Here is a 14127-nt window from a genome sequence, read left to right on the forward strand (position 1 = left end):
TGAATAATTAGGATTATGATGTGAAGACGTTTTTGCCTATCTGTGGTGATGGATATCCCCAAAATTCTGCTCATCACTTTTGTGAGTGTTTGCACATTTAACGTGCGGCCCAAGACAATTCTTCCTCCTTGAATGTGGCCCAGAGGAACCCAAAAGTTGGATACCCCAGCCCTATGCTTTCCTTATGATGGTGTCTGGCCTTTCTCCTAAGGCTTTCATTTCCACTGTCACCACCTTTCTCTTTGATGCAGTGCTGGGCTTGCACTGGACTTTTGTTTTGGAGGCACGGTCATGAGGTAGGTCACACAAACACACAAAATGAGATGAAAAAAGTTACAATGAAAGTGAGAGGGATGCTGTGCATAAGTGACCCCGTCAGCAAGGAGACTCAGCCCTTCCTGTAAAGATGCCACATAGTGAACCACATCATGTGGATTTGTTTAAAGGTGTGGGAGAAACTAGTTCCTGAATTATTAATTTAATCATAAATTATTGGTCTGGGAAATCTTGGAAACCTGCCCGTAAGTACAAAATTGGCTCTCACTTGGGTTGTCTGTAACCTGGGGACTGCCTGTACTCGACTGCCTCCTAACTGGTCTCACTGACTTCGGTTCCTTTAATTAAGATATAATTTAGTTACACGTACAGCCTCAGTGCCTACATCATAATTGTGTAGTTTGATCAATTTTGATAAATACGTGCACTCAGATGATCTCTCACCTCTGTCAGGGAAAAAAAAATTTCCATCCCTCTAAAAAGTGTCCTCATACTTCTTTCCACTAAAGTATCTCACCACTAGAAGCAACACTAATTTGATTTCTGTTACAGTAGATGTTTGGCATATTCTAGAACTTTGTGTAAAAAGAAGGACACGATGTATACTTTTTTGTGTCTGACTTATTGTGTGTGTGTGTATATATATATATACACAGGGTCTTGCTCTGTTGCCTGGGCTAGAGTGCAGTGGCATCATTATTGTAGCTCACAGCAACCTCAGACTTCTGCTCTCAAGCAATTTTCCTGCCTCAACCTCCCAAGTAGCTGGGTCAAAAGACACCCACCACTGTACCTGACTAATTTTTCTATTTTTGTAGAGACTGGAATTCTCATTTTTGCTCAAGCTGGTCTCAAACTCCTGGCCTCAAGCAATCCTCCCATTTCAGCCTCCCAAAGTGCCAGTATTATACATGTAAGTATGAGCCACTGTGCCCAGACAAGGTTATATTTTTAAACATCATTCATGATGTCATGTTCATTAGCAGCTGAGTCTTCCATTGAAAGAACATACTACAACATGTTTTGCCAATCTCTTTTTAATGAACACTTTGGGCAATTGCCAGGTTTTTTCTGTTATGAATATAGCTGATATGATATGAACATTGTTCTGTAAGAATTTTTGTTGATATGGATATTCTTTTTTTTTTTTTTTTTTTTTTTTAGGGATTCTTTTTTGGAGAGGAGATGAAGATCTAGGTTTAGAATTGCTGGGATTTTCCTTTACTTTTTAAGAAAGTGCTGAGGACGTTTCCAGTGTGGTTGTACATTTTATACTCCCATCTGCAATGTACAATACTCCCGGCTGTTCCATATCCTCTTCTTAATTAGGGGTTCCCATTTTTTTAGGTTACCCCTTCCATTGGACCTGTAGTTTGGGGTGGATATCATGTGTTTAGCATTTCATTTTATCTCTTCTACCGATTGTTTGCTACGCCTCTTTGTGTTGAATTCTTTAGTAGTTACCTAAGCTTTCTCAATATGCACCTTTAAGTTATCAGGGACTATCTTTGAAATTGTTCAATTACATCATAAAAACACAAGCACCTCACCCCAGTATCCTTTCAACTATAAGCTACTCACCCTTTGTGTTCTCTGCCACATTTTTATGTTTCCACATATGCTACCAAAAATTGCATTACATTTTTAAAAGTTTTTAAGTTAGTAGTCCTCAAAACATTGTATTGATATATGAGGATATGAATATTAAAGGTCCTTTCCATTTGGAACGTCTCAGGCTTCCCGGTGTTCCTCATTTCTTCTTACAGAACTGGACTTCTTACCCAGCCCCACTTCTGTTCAGCCCAAGAACTTCCTTTAGCTTTTCATGAAATGCAAGCCTGTTGGAAATGGGTTATTTTGATTTTTCTCTTTCTTAAAATATCCTTTTTTTTTTTTTTTTTTACTTTTTCTTCTGAAGGATGTGAAGGATATATTTATAGAGTCCAGGTTTATAGTTCTTTTTCCCTTTCAGCATTTTAAATACACTGTAGATGGTATTTTTGGATTTGGCCTCCATTGTTTCTGAGAAGGAGTCAACACTCATCCTGATCAGTTCCCTGTATGTGAAATGTCTTTTTTCTCAGACTTTCAATTTTTTAGAATATAGGCTTAATATTTATTCTCTTTTGTCACATAGGAAGCATTTATTTTGTCACATAGTTCTTATTTATTTGAGGTTTAACATGAAATCAGACAAATAAAATATACATTAACACCAATCTACATGGAGTCATAACACAGATAGCAAAGGACAAAGTAAAGACAAAGAAAAGTAACTGGCAGCTATAGACAGTTGGACAGAGTTGTGTCTTGTACACTAGAAAGTCTTTTACAAAATAATCGTCTTAGATCAACAGAAGTCCCATCTTCGCTGTCGTCCTGCAAGATACGTTACATCAGCATTTCCTCCTGTGTTCTCCAGTGTCCTCCCTTAGGACAGCTGGTAATCGTTTGGGGGACTGCTACTCCCTGGAGATGCCTTTATAGTCTGCATATCCCTGTCCATGTCCACAGTTCTCACAGTGATGCCCAGTATAATCGTACTTGCCATAGCCACCGTAGTTATGATCACCACCGTCAGTACTATTGTAATTTCCATATCCTTAATCATAACAGTGATTAAATCCTTGGTTCCACTTTTGGCCCTGACCTCACCCCCTACCCCTAGAACCCCCTTCATCCACTGGGTGCAGAATCTCTTCCTCCTTTCTGTTGTTGCTGTTGCTGCCTGTATACCTCTTTGGGCTGTGTGACTTTGATTTCACACTTCCCAGAACCAATTTGATGACAACTGCTTTCTATTTGTTTTTCTTTTTTTATAGAGACAGAGTCTCACTTTATCGTAAGCTCCAACTCCTGGGCTTAGATAATTCTCTTGTCTCAGCCTCCCGTGTAGGTGGGACCACAGGCACCCGCCACAACACCTGGCTATTTCTTGCAGTTTGGCCGGGGCTGGGTTTGAACCTGCCACCCTCAGTATATGGGACCGGCGCCCTACCCAATGAGCCACAGGCGCCACCTGACACCTGCTTTCTAACAACTTCTTTACTGGCTCTTCATCTGTCTATGTGATAAAACAAAATCCTCTCCTTTCATTTATTCTCATATCCATGAGAAGTTCAATATTTTCAGTATCTCCAAGGCTCCAAAATACTCTGTAATTTGTTCTTCAGAAATATCTGGGCTCAATCCTCCCACAAAAACTTTTTAGGGGCCGCTTTCCCTTTTAAGATTTTGGCTCTTTGGGGGTCTCTCAATCTGCCATCCAGTTTACCATCTTTCAAAAGCACAAATTCAAATCCTCTTGATCTTCCAGTGACTGGATGTTTCAGTTGTGCAGTTTCCATTTTCCCCAAATCGAGATGAATACTCAGTCAGGTCTTTCTTGCTTGTATCCCAGCTCAAGGCTGCAATAAACATTTTACCATCATCCTACTGATTCTTACTGGCGTTGATCTTGGATCCCTCTGCCAATTCCTCTATGTTGCCACACTGGTTCAAGCCCTCCACGGTGGCGGAGCTGTGGGCAGGGACTTGCTGGCGCGCAGTCTGGGTCGCAGCAGGAGAGTATAGGAGTGCTATGTGGAGTTGGATTTAAAATACAATAATGAAACTGCTAAGTGGGAAATATTTTTATTTTTAATTTTTTAATCCAAATGTGCAAATATTTCAGCCTACATATCCTCAGAGGTACTTTTTTTTTTTTTTAATTTCCACTTTAGGACATTCTTTTGATAAACATTTTAAACAAAAGTTATATAATTTGTCTCTATTATTTGGGGGGGTATAGATATGGCAACCATAAACTTTCTTTATATTGGGGTAGAGAATATAAACTTATCCAGTTACAAATAGCCCGAGCACACACACACAAGCTGGGCCAGGTGGCTCAAGCCTGTAATCCTAGCACTCTGGGAGGCAGAGGTGGAAGGATTACTTGAGCTCAGGGGTTTGAGACCGGCCTAAGCAAAGCATCATCCTGTCTTTACTAAAAATAGAAAATTAGCAGGGTTTTATGGTGGGCGCCTGGAGTCCCACCTACTTGGGAGCCTGAGGTAGGAGGATCTCTTGAGTCCAGGCATCTGAGGCTGCTGTGAGCTAAGCTGATACCACGACACTCTAATCTGGTTGACAGAGCAAGACTCTATCTTAAAAAGAAACAAAATCCAAACAATCAACAAAAAACACCCTCCCCAAAACAAATAGGTCCAACAAAAGAGCCTTCCTTTAACTTGAGATAACACCAAAAGCAATTAAAGAATTTTGAAGCTAAACCTTATTCACTATTCTCACTATCAGTGTTTAATAAATTTATACTTTCTATTTTGTAGTAACAAATTTTACGTCTTTACTTCTTTGAAAGGATTTCACGCTCCATTTGTTGAATGTATTGATTAAAAATTTCCAGATTATTTTAAGCTAAATCCAACCGAAATTCAGAAGAGTTAGTAAGTATCATCGTAAGACAAGTGCGTGAACATGGCTTTCAATGTTTTCTTTACCTTTGGTTTCAACAATTTAACGATGATGTGCCTAGGTTTGTTTTTATTTGTGTCTATCGTGCATGGCGTTCTCTAAGATTTTTGGATCTGGGGCTTAATGCGTTTTATTGTTTTAGAAAATCCTTTCTATTTTCTTTCCTTTTCCTTCTGGAACCCCAGTAGTAAATATGACAGATCGTTTAATCAATCACCTTACACATGGAAGGGTGCTCCATTCCACTTGTTATAATTTTCTCTTTTGTATTTCAGTTTTATAATTACTGGTGACTAGGTTTCATACTACCGATTCTTCAAATTAGCTAATCCAGTCTGTTGTGTAGTTTATAAAAGAAATTCTTCATCTCTGATCCTATCTTTTCATTTCTAGGATTTGCGCTTAGATCTCTTTTATACTTATCATCTCTCACCTAAAATTTCTTCACCCATGAGGGCCATCTTTTCTTCTAGACACTTTAACATATTTATGATGGTTATATTAAACTTTCTCTCCCATTATTCCTGCACAGCCACCTCTAGATCTGATACCATTGACTGCTTCCTTTCTTGCCAATTTTCTTCTTGTTTGTTTTTGTGTCTTGTGATTTTTTGTTTATTGAAACTCAGAAATATGCAGGAACAGCAGGGCATAAGGTAGATTACATTTAGGTGCAGAAAAAGCACATTTATTTTTCTTTCACGTCACTAGTGTTGAAGTTTGAGTCAATTTACTTATTTGACTTGGTATGAGTTTTTGCTTGAGTTACATTCAATTAACTATTAAAAAAATCAATTTGGGATTATAACTTTACATTAGCTGGGCTTAGGATCTTAATGCCTGGAGAATCTACCTAAGCTCCTCTGCCTTTTCCTCACACTTCAGCCAGCCCCAAGCGTCTCTATCTCGGGACTTCTCTCTCAGCCCTCTTATTCCTCCTCTAGATTCAAAGGTCTCTGTCTTGATCAGCAGAGGGCTCTGGGTGGTTGCTCTGAAGATTCTGGCACTTCCTTCAGCATAGAGGGGCCAATGCACCAATACCCAGGAGCGGACCTCACTCTACTTCTTTCTCCTCTGTCTTTGCCCCATGCCTAGTGCAAGGCTCTGAGTTTGAGAAGCTTTGTGCTTCACTGTCAAAGTATAGCAGAGCCATTGTGCCTGCTTTTAGGAGCACTTTCTCAGTTCTGCTCCAGTCACCACATTTCTCATAAGAATAGTGTGAAGACTTGTATAAAAGAGCATACAGGATGAGCGCAGACCCCTCTCTTGCTCTGGGGTTCTCAAGGATCCTGAGCTTGGATACAGCAGCTCATGGTTAGTCTCCAAAAGTTCATTGAGAGTTCAGCTATTTTCTTCTTACCCACATCTATGACTGTGTTTTCCTCCTTTTTCTGTTCTGCCAAAGATGAAAATAGCCAGGGTTCCCATCTCTCAGGAGAGATGTGACCCCTTCAGGAGTTTAGCTCATTTTGTTACTTGGCAATCTCAGCTTTCTGGCAGGCTTAAAATGACAATGACTTTGTAAATTATCTGGCTTTTGAGAGTGACCTTCTGCATGCGAAATAGAGATTAACTCCCTCTAAATGTTTAAAACAGTTCTCATTCTTTTGTCAAAATGATCTTCTAAAACTCTTCCATACAGGTTTTTCTGATGAAATTGTCTTCATCCATTTATGATCACCTGTCATTTTCCCCACAGTGTATAACTTGGGATTGTGCAACCCCATCACCATTGACATCAAGGGCCAGAAGTTCTTTATTGTGCAGTTTTTTCTTTGCATTGTAGGATGTTTAGCAGCGATCCTGATCTCTCCTCACTACTGTTAGTTGCATGTTTTCAGACATTTCCCAATCCCGAAAACCACTGGTATAAATAACTCTGTCCCTTCTCTGGGATTAGGGTGAGGAGCTGCTCTTATTGGCTTTTGCTCTCATGTTGTCCTGTGTCCACCTGTGGTATTGTCACTTATTACATTTTCTGATACTGTCCTGTTCCTCTTTCTCTCTCTCTCAGACACACACATACACATATTTATGTTGTGTAAGAGCCCTCGAATGCACCAAGGAAGGTGAGCACCAAGAAGTGGAGAGGCAGGAGGGGACTAAATGGCTGTGATGATGTAAGTAATTTAAAGAGAAATAAACTAAAGGTCTTTGTATTAGAAAAAGGATAGATTAGTTATAGGAACATGTCTATACTGTTGGTGGGATTACAAACTAATATAGTCCTTTTGGAGAGAGTATGGAGAATCCTTAAAGATCTAAATGTAGACCTTCCCTTTGATCCTGCAATCTCATTACTAGGTATCTACCCAGAACAACAAAAATTATTTTACCACAAAGACATTTGCACCAGAATGTTTATTACACCTCAATTCATAATTGCCAATTTGGGGAAGCAACCTAAGTGCCCAACAACCCATGAATGGATCAACAAACTGTGGCATATGTATACCATGGAATATTATGTGGCCATTAAAAAATATGGAGACTTCATATCTTTTACATTTACCTGGATGGAGTTGAAATACATTCTTCTTAGTAAAGTATCACAAGAATGGAAAAATAAATATCCAATGTACTCCATATTAATATGAAATCAATATATAAAAAATTATATGTTCTTAAGAATAATAAAACACTGTTATAATATAATTCAGGGATTAAAGGGAAGTGGGATAGGGGAGGCAGGACATATTATGGAAGGAGGGAGGACATGAGGTGGGATCTCACCCAATGTCAGATCTCCTCTAATGTGTACATGGTGAGGGTGTATAATCTGCCCCTGAGTTTGGGGCTCCTCTACAAATGGAACTTTACTCTTGAAGTGAGAACAATGTAACCTAAATATTGCACCCTCATATTAATTTGAATAAAGTTTTAAAAAAAAGGGGGGAAATATTCATATGGGGAAAGTGTGTGTGTGTTTGCGTTAATGTGTATGTATTGGCATAGAAGTGCGATTGGGAGGTGTGTCTTTCCTTGACATGAAAATGGATTGGAGACAGATAATTGGAAAAGATTAATGAGGAAAGGTTGTGAAGAAAAGGAAGTTTGACAATTGAAGCAGTTATATGGGGGAAATTGAAGAGGTCTACTTAGGATTGTTGCTGAGTTTTGCCATGCAGCATACAATTTAGCACTCTCCTCACAGCATCTAAACAAATCTTCATTGTTGTGGTATTGTATTTCTTCTTTACGTTTACCAGGGAAATGTCAAGTTCCTCTTTGAGGTAGACAAGATGCTGGTGACGGTCATAGGTGGGAGGGAATGTGGCATATAGTCACCTGTTGTTTATTTTCTAGGGTTCTTCCTGTTCCATTGGGAGCTGCTCCACAGCAAGGAGTGTGTTGGCTGAATGGCAGGATTGGAGGCACATAGTGGACTCACAATATCTGTCATGCCCATACATAGATGAGCATGACGTTCTCTGTTGGGAATAAATGAATGACCAGCTACTGTTATTCCCTGAGAGAATAACAGAAAAGTAATAGCCTGGCCGTGCAACCTGAGGAATGGATATTCTGTGCATTTCTCATCCTGAGATGCAGGTGAGGTCTGGTAGTGCTGGGATGTTAAGTAGGAGTTGGAGGAGAAGGAGCAGGAGAAACAGGAGGAGATAACATTTGTTGAGAATTTACTAACATTTTTCATCAAGTTTAAGATTGAAAAGTGCACTCTCCCAAAATGCCAATTATAATTTTAATATCAATTATTATCGCTAAAACACATTTTAATTTCACAGATGTTCACATATAAAATAAAATTTAATATTAAAGTTGAAAATATAAAACATACCATATACTCTTCAGAGTAATTTGAATATGTTAACCCATTTAATCCTCACCACTGCCCTATGAGAAACTTATTATTAGATGGCAAGAGGCCCACCAAATTTGAGTCCTTGGTTCATCCCAGGTTATGATGTCCCTGGAAAGTAAATTCCCCAGATAGGATGATCTATCCTTTGGCCATTCTAATGGAAAAGTGTTTCTGCCAGGATATGAGGACAGAAACTGATTTAAATAGTGGTGATCCTTAAGAGCATGTTCTAGAAATAAATAAATGGATGTCTTGTTCAATGTGTAACCCACCAATTGTGGGGCAGGATATAGTTAAAACATTGTTAAGTGCTGAAAAGTCCTTCAATACCAAGACAACAGTTTGAATGAGTGCCATAGTGTATGAACGCTAACCGAGGCCACGTTCCCTGTGCTCTACAGTTATGGAAAGAGGACTATTTCTGTCCAGAAGGTGGGAGGCTACTATAGAGAAAGGCTACTATAGAGAAAGGCTACTATGCCTGAGAGGACAGACAGCTCAGCATCCTGGAAGTCTTTGCTTTCCTCTCCACCCCACGAAACTAAAGAACATTCAGTCTTTCCTTTTCCACCTCCACCCCACTAAACTTCAGAACATTGTGATTCAGAGGGAGGGTCAGTGAAGATGCAATTGTGGAGGTTAACTAGGGAGGACATGTGAGAGAGATGTGGTCATCTGGATGAGAGAACTGAACCGCTGGTTGTAAGTGCAGACTTGGGAAGCTGACATCTTGCATTTGAAACCTGGCTGCATCACTTACTAGCTGGTTGCTTGGGCTAGCTACTTAGCCTGCTGGCCTGGCTACACAGCATTTCCAAGTGCCAGTTTTCTCATCTGTGAAACATGAACGATAATACCTACCTTGTTGACATTGTTGCAAAGATTGTAAATCTAGTGATGGGCAGGTAAGTTAAGTGCCCAATAAGAACTAGCTATGGTTATTATGAGCCTTAAAAACTCCTGTGTCACAGATATAGATGCACATATAATCCCATGTGCATAGATGAACTATGGTGCCTGTAATCTAGAAAGAAAGGTAGTGAGGCACAAAAGAAAATAGGACTAGCGATATCGTGACATGTGACCAAAAAGCCAAGGCAAAGTCCCCTAAAACACAGTTCTCACCCACTGTGTCAGGGCACTCCTTTTGGACAAAAAAAAAGGTGTTTGGTAGTTTGTGGAGTACTCAGTGCCCTTGTTTTTAATCTGTGCTTAGATAAAGTGTGGCCTTGCTTGTTTCATTTGTCATGATCTAAGAATAAACTTGTCTAGGGTTGGTATTCTGTGACATTGTTTATGTTTAATAGGAGAATGGCATGGCCCACTGTGGGTGCTATCAAAAGAAAGGAGCTTCCCTGACTTCTCTTTCCTTTCTTGCAAGTTCCAGGTGGTGTTGATACTACTAGTCCAGAAATCGCCACATTTTGAGAACCACTGCCTAAGGATAAAGCTATCCGAGGCCTATATTTGGAGCAAGCACAAAGGAACAAATACATAAATAAATATAGTCTTTCAAAGCAGGGCACAGAGTTTCAAGGAGAAAACAAAGCAAAACAAGAATAATAGCCCTGCTGGGTGCGGTGGCTCACACCTGTAATATAACCCTGTGGGAGGCTGAGGACGAAGAATTGCTTGAGCTCAGGACTTCAAGACTTGCCTGAGTGAGAGTGAGACCCCAAGTCCTAAAAAAATGAAAAACTCAGCCAGGAGCCATGGCGAGCACCTGTAATCCCAGTGGCTTCCAGAGGCTGAGGCAGTGGGAAGCCCATAACCCAAGTCTGAGGTTGCAGTGAGTTATGACGTCTTTGCACCCTGTGTAGGGCATAGGGTGGGACTCTGTCTCAACAACAACAAAAGTACATAACATAGCCCAGCAGATAACATAGCTTAGAGAAACTGAGTCTGGCACCAAGTGGTGCAAGGCACCAGTTTTAAATGGATCTCACTGCAGCAGCACCTGCTCCTGCCCTTCCTCCCCAGCTCCCAGCTGCCTCCTTTGACCGACTTCGTATCTGAGGCCTTTGTGCCTACTATTTCCTTTGCCGAGCAATTGGCCCCTTTTCACCTGATTCTTACTCATTCTTCATGTTTCCTGTTAAAATGTTCCTTCTTCAGAGAGGCTTTCTCAGACCTCTCCTTAATCGACCTCATCCCTAGATGCTGTCATATCATCTCTTTTTCTTCAGTGTACCCATCTTGGTCTATAATCAGATCTTTCTTTACTCTTACTATGGTGGGTTTGTCTATCTCTTGCACAAGACTGTGGGTTCCCTGTGAGTAAGCCCCACATCTGCATCACTGACCAGGGCCTCTTTCACAGTTAGGCGAGTACTCACTTCCTTCCTCTGCTCTGAGTTGCAAATAAGTCCCTGTTTTCCTCTATCTAGTCCAATCCGTATAGACTTTTAAAAAACTCTTAATTACTTTGGCTTGAAAATGTTTTTCATTAGTTACATCAGTCCCAGGAAACATTTTATGTTTTTCTTTGATTATTTCAACAAAATATTATAAAGGACTTCATTGAATCTACATGAACAATGAAACTTCAGTTTCCTTTCATAACAAATCATGATTTGTTATCCAGCCCTCTTTGCCTTGATGGAATTAAGTGTTCTGACGCTTCCCTTAACCCTTCTTCTGGGCCTGGGCTTGACACAGCAGTCTTCTTGGCTGTGAGTCTGGGATAGAAGAAGATATTCTGCCATGAATGCTACACAGCAGCACCTCAAGAGTTTTAAATTTCAGGCCAAGCTGAATCCTGTTCAGATCTGGTTTATCTGCCTCCCAGATTCTGAATGCAAATAATTCAAAATGCTTGCACGTGGGAGGCTGAGATGAGAGGATCTCTTGAGCCCAAGCGTTTGAGGCCATGAGCTATCATGCCTCAGTACTCTGCCCAGGGTGACAGAGTGAGACTCTGTCTAAATAAATAAATAAATAACTGCTCACAGATGGTAACAGAAGATTCTGTAGACATCAAATGGTTCTCACCAAATATCACTTCAATGAGTTCAGTGTAAATGAAATGGCAACATATGGACTCTATTGTCTTAAAAATACACTGGGGTTTAAAATAAAGGCAAATATAGATGTTCTTTGGTACCACGTGCTTTCAGGTTTGCTGAACCAAAGGTGTTGGAAAGTTCTCCAAATCATTTATCAAGACTAAAATGTAATTGCCCTCACCCACTCCCTCATGTGTGGTAAATGACGTGAGTATCCCTACTTCTCTCTCCAACCTTCAAAGCAAATTGCTCTTTTCCTAAGATGGGGCCGAGCTCACTGTCATCGGTATGTACAAATGTGAACAAGGCCAGTGTTCCCTCAACCTCAGGGAACATGTGTTGCCCAAGCAACATGGAAAGAGGCACTTAGCACCCCTCCAACTCATCACGGCCTCCCCAGTCCCACGTTTCCCCCTAGAGCCTTGCTGCTTCTCTCTCCATCACAGAGGGTGACCAGCTGGCACGCTAAATGTCGCTGGGCTCCCACGCAGGCCTGCAGATCTCAAACACTTGCACTGGGTGGACTGCACTGATCCCTGCGGGCTGCAGGAGAATGCGGAGCCCTGAGTGTTCTTTGACTGTGGACCTTTGCAGCCAAGTTGCCACGGGAGCCTCTCCTCGTCTGTCCTTTGCTTCCCTCACACTCGTAATTTAAGATGGGAAAAGGGCTTTTTTCTATTATGACCCAAAGGTTTAATTATGGCTCAAAGGGTTCTTGGGTGGGAGAATTGGGTAGACTATTGTTTTACCTCTAATCCTGCTTTTCTTGTAGACTGTTTGTGTGAGCCTGGGCCTTATTTTCCTGTAGTATGAAAGTAATATACTTTACCACAAGTAAAAAAAAAATAGTTTCTGCTTTTTTTGTCTCAGCCTTCAGAGAATCCTATAGACTGTGAAATTCATTAGCCCTCAAAAGCTTCAGAGAGCTCTAACCACCCCACCCTATCCTTTTTTTCTTTGAAACAGAGTCTTACTTTGTAGCCCTCGGTAGAGTGCTGAGGCATCATAGCTCACAGCAAACTCAAGGGATCCTCTTGCCTCAGCCTCCCAAGTATCTGGGACTACAGGGACTCACCATCATGCCTGGCTAGCTTTTATCTATTTTTAGTAAAGACTGGATCTCACTCTTACTCAGACTGGTCTCAAACTTGTGAGCTCAAACATTCCACTCAGCTCGGCCTCCTAGACTGCTAGGATTATTGGTGTGAGCCACTGTGCAGGGCCCCTGATAGCTACCTCTTTTGACAGGGTAAAGTGGACATTTGGGAATCTCTAGAGCTGCAGTTTTCAACCTGCGGGTTGTGACCCACAGGAACTGTATCAAAGGGCCACAGCATTAGGAAGGTTGAGAACCACTGCTCTGGAACCAATGCTCTTGTAAGCATTCATTTCCTCATGGCTCTTCAGTTTCCCACAACTCTATCCCAGGGTAGACCAAGGAACCCAGCAGGTCTGGGTATACAGTGCTTCCTGCAGAAACTTTTGGCAGAGGTTCAGCAGTTTTGCTTTCTTCCAGATGAATATTCCCAAACAAGCAGGGGTCTTCCCTTACCTAACACAGTGACTGCCTGAAGGCAGCCGTACACACTGGGACATTCGTGTGCAATTTGTTCTGGGTGTGAGTATGGGTCAGTTGCCTGACGTGAGAGAAGTGACTTAGATTTCTATGGTGGATTTTCCTTTTTCCCTCACTCTAATCTTTTCTTCTTTCTGTGCAACTATTTCCTACTTCTCAATGCTTTGTGACTTTTTTCTTAAAATGTATCAAAATTGTTCTTGGGTCAAGAGGATGAAGAAGCATAGAGGAAAGATTTCAGATTGTGGGACAAAGGATAAAATACTGGTTTGGTTGGACAAGAGAAGGCCACGTATCACTCAGGGTAAAGTCAGGAATGACATCTTGGCCCTGGAGGACCGACCAGCCAGTGGAATGAGATTCTTGCTCCACTCTCATCAGAGATAACTATAAAATGGATTAAAGAAGTACAAAAAGCAGAATGCCTTCCCCATTGTATCCCCCTGGAACCTCCCTGTCCCGGCTTCAATCCTCATTCAGTAAATAGAAGAGAGGTGTGTGTGCTTGGAGTAAAGGGAAGCCTGTTCTTGCCCCAGATGCAAGTTATTTTTATGCATTAATTTGACTGGGCCATGGGATAGTCACATAGTTGGTAAAACATTTTTTTCTAGGAATATGGAGATATCTGTGAACATTTCTCCTATGTTTGAATCAACAGACTGAGGAAAGAAGATTGCTGTCTTTCATCCAACCCATGGGGGGGTCTGAATAGAATGAAAATGGTGGAGGAAGAGGGAATTTGCTCTCTGCCTCGTTGCTTGAGATGGGACATTGGTCTTCTCCTGTCCTCAGACTCCTGGCTCACCATTGGAGCTCCTAGATTTCAAATCTTCACACTTGGACTGGAACTTACACTATTAGTTCTGGTTCACAGGTTTTATGACCCAGACCAGAACCTCACCTTTGGTTTTCTTGGGTCTCAGTTGGCATACAGCAGATCATAGGACTTCTCAGCGCCCATAATTTCATTA

General features: G+C 41.1%; 1 pseudogene; it reads right to left on the reverse strand.

Annotated features, from left to right (window-relative positions):
• Nucleotides 1–2738: 2738 nt before the first annotated feature.
• LOC100945124 overlaps nt 2739–14127 on the reverse strand; it is a 144787-nt pseudogene continuing 133398 nt past the window's right edge.

The sequence above is a fragment of the Otolemur garnettii genome, unplaced genomic scaffold (assembly GCF_000181295.1).
Source record: "Otolemur garnettii isolate 467f Iridium unplaced genomic scaffold, OtoGar3 scaffold00017, whole genome shotgun sequence".
Lineage (NCBI taxonomy): Eukaryota > Metazoa > Chordata > Mammalia > Primates > Galagidae > Otolemur > Otolemur garnettii.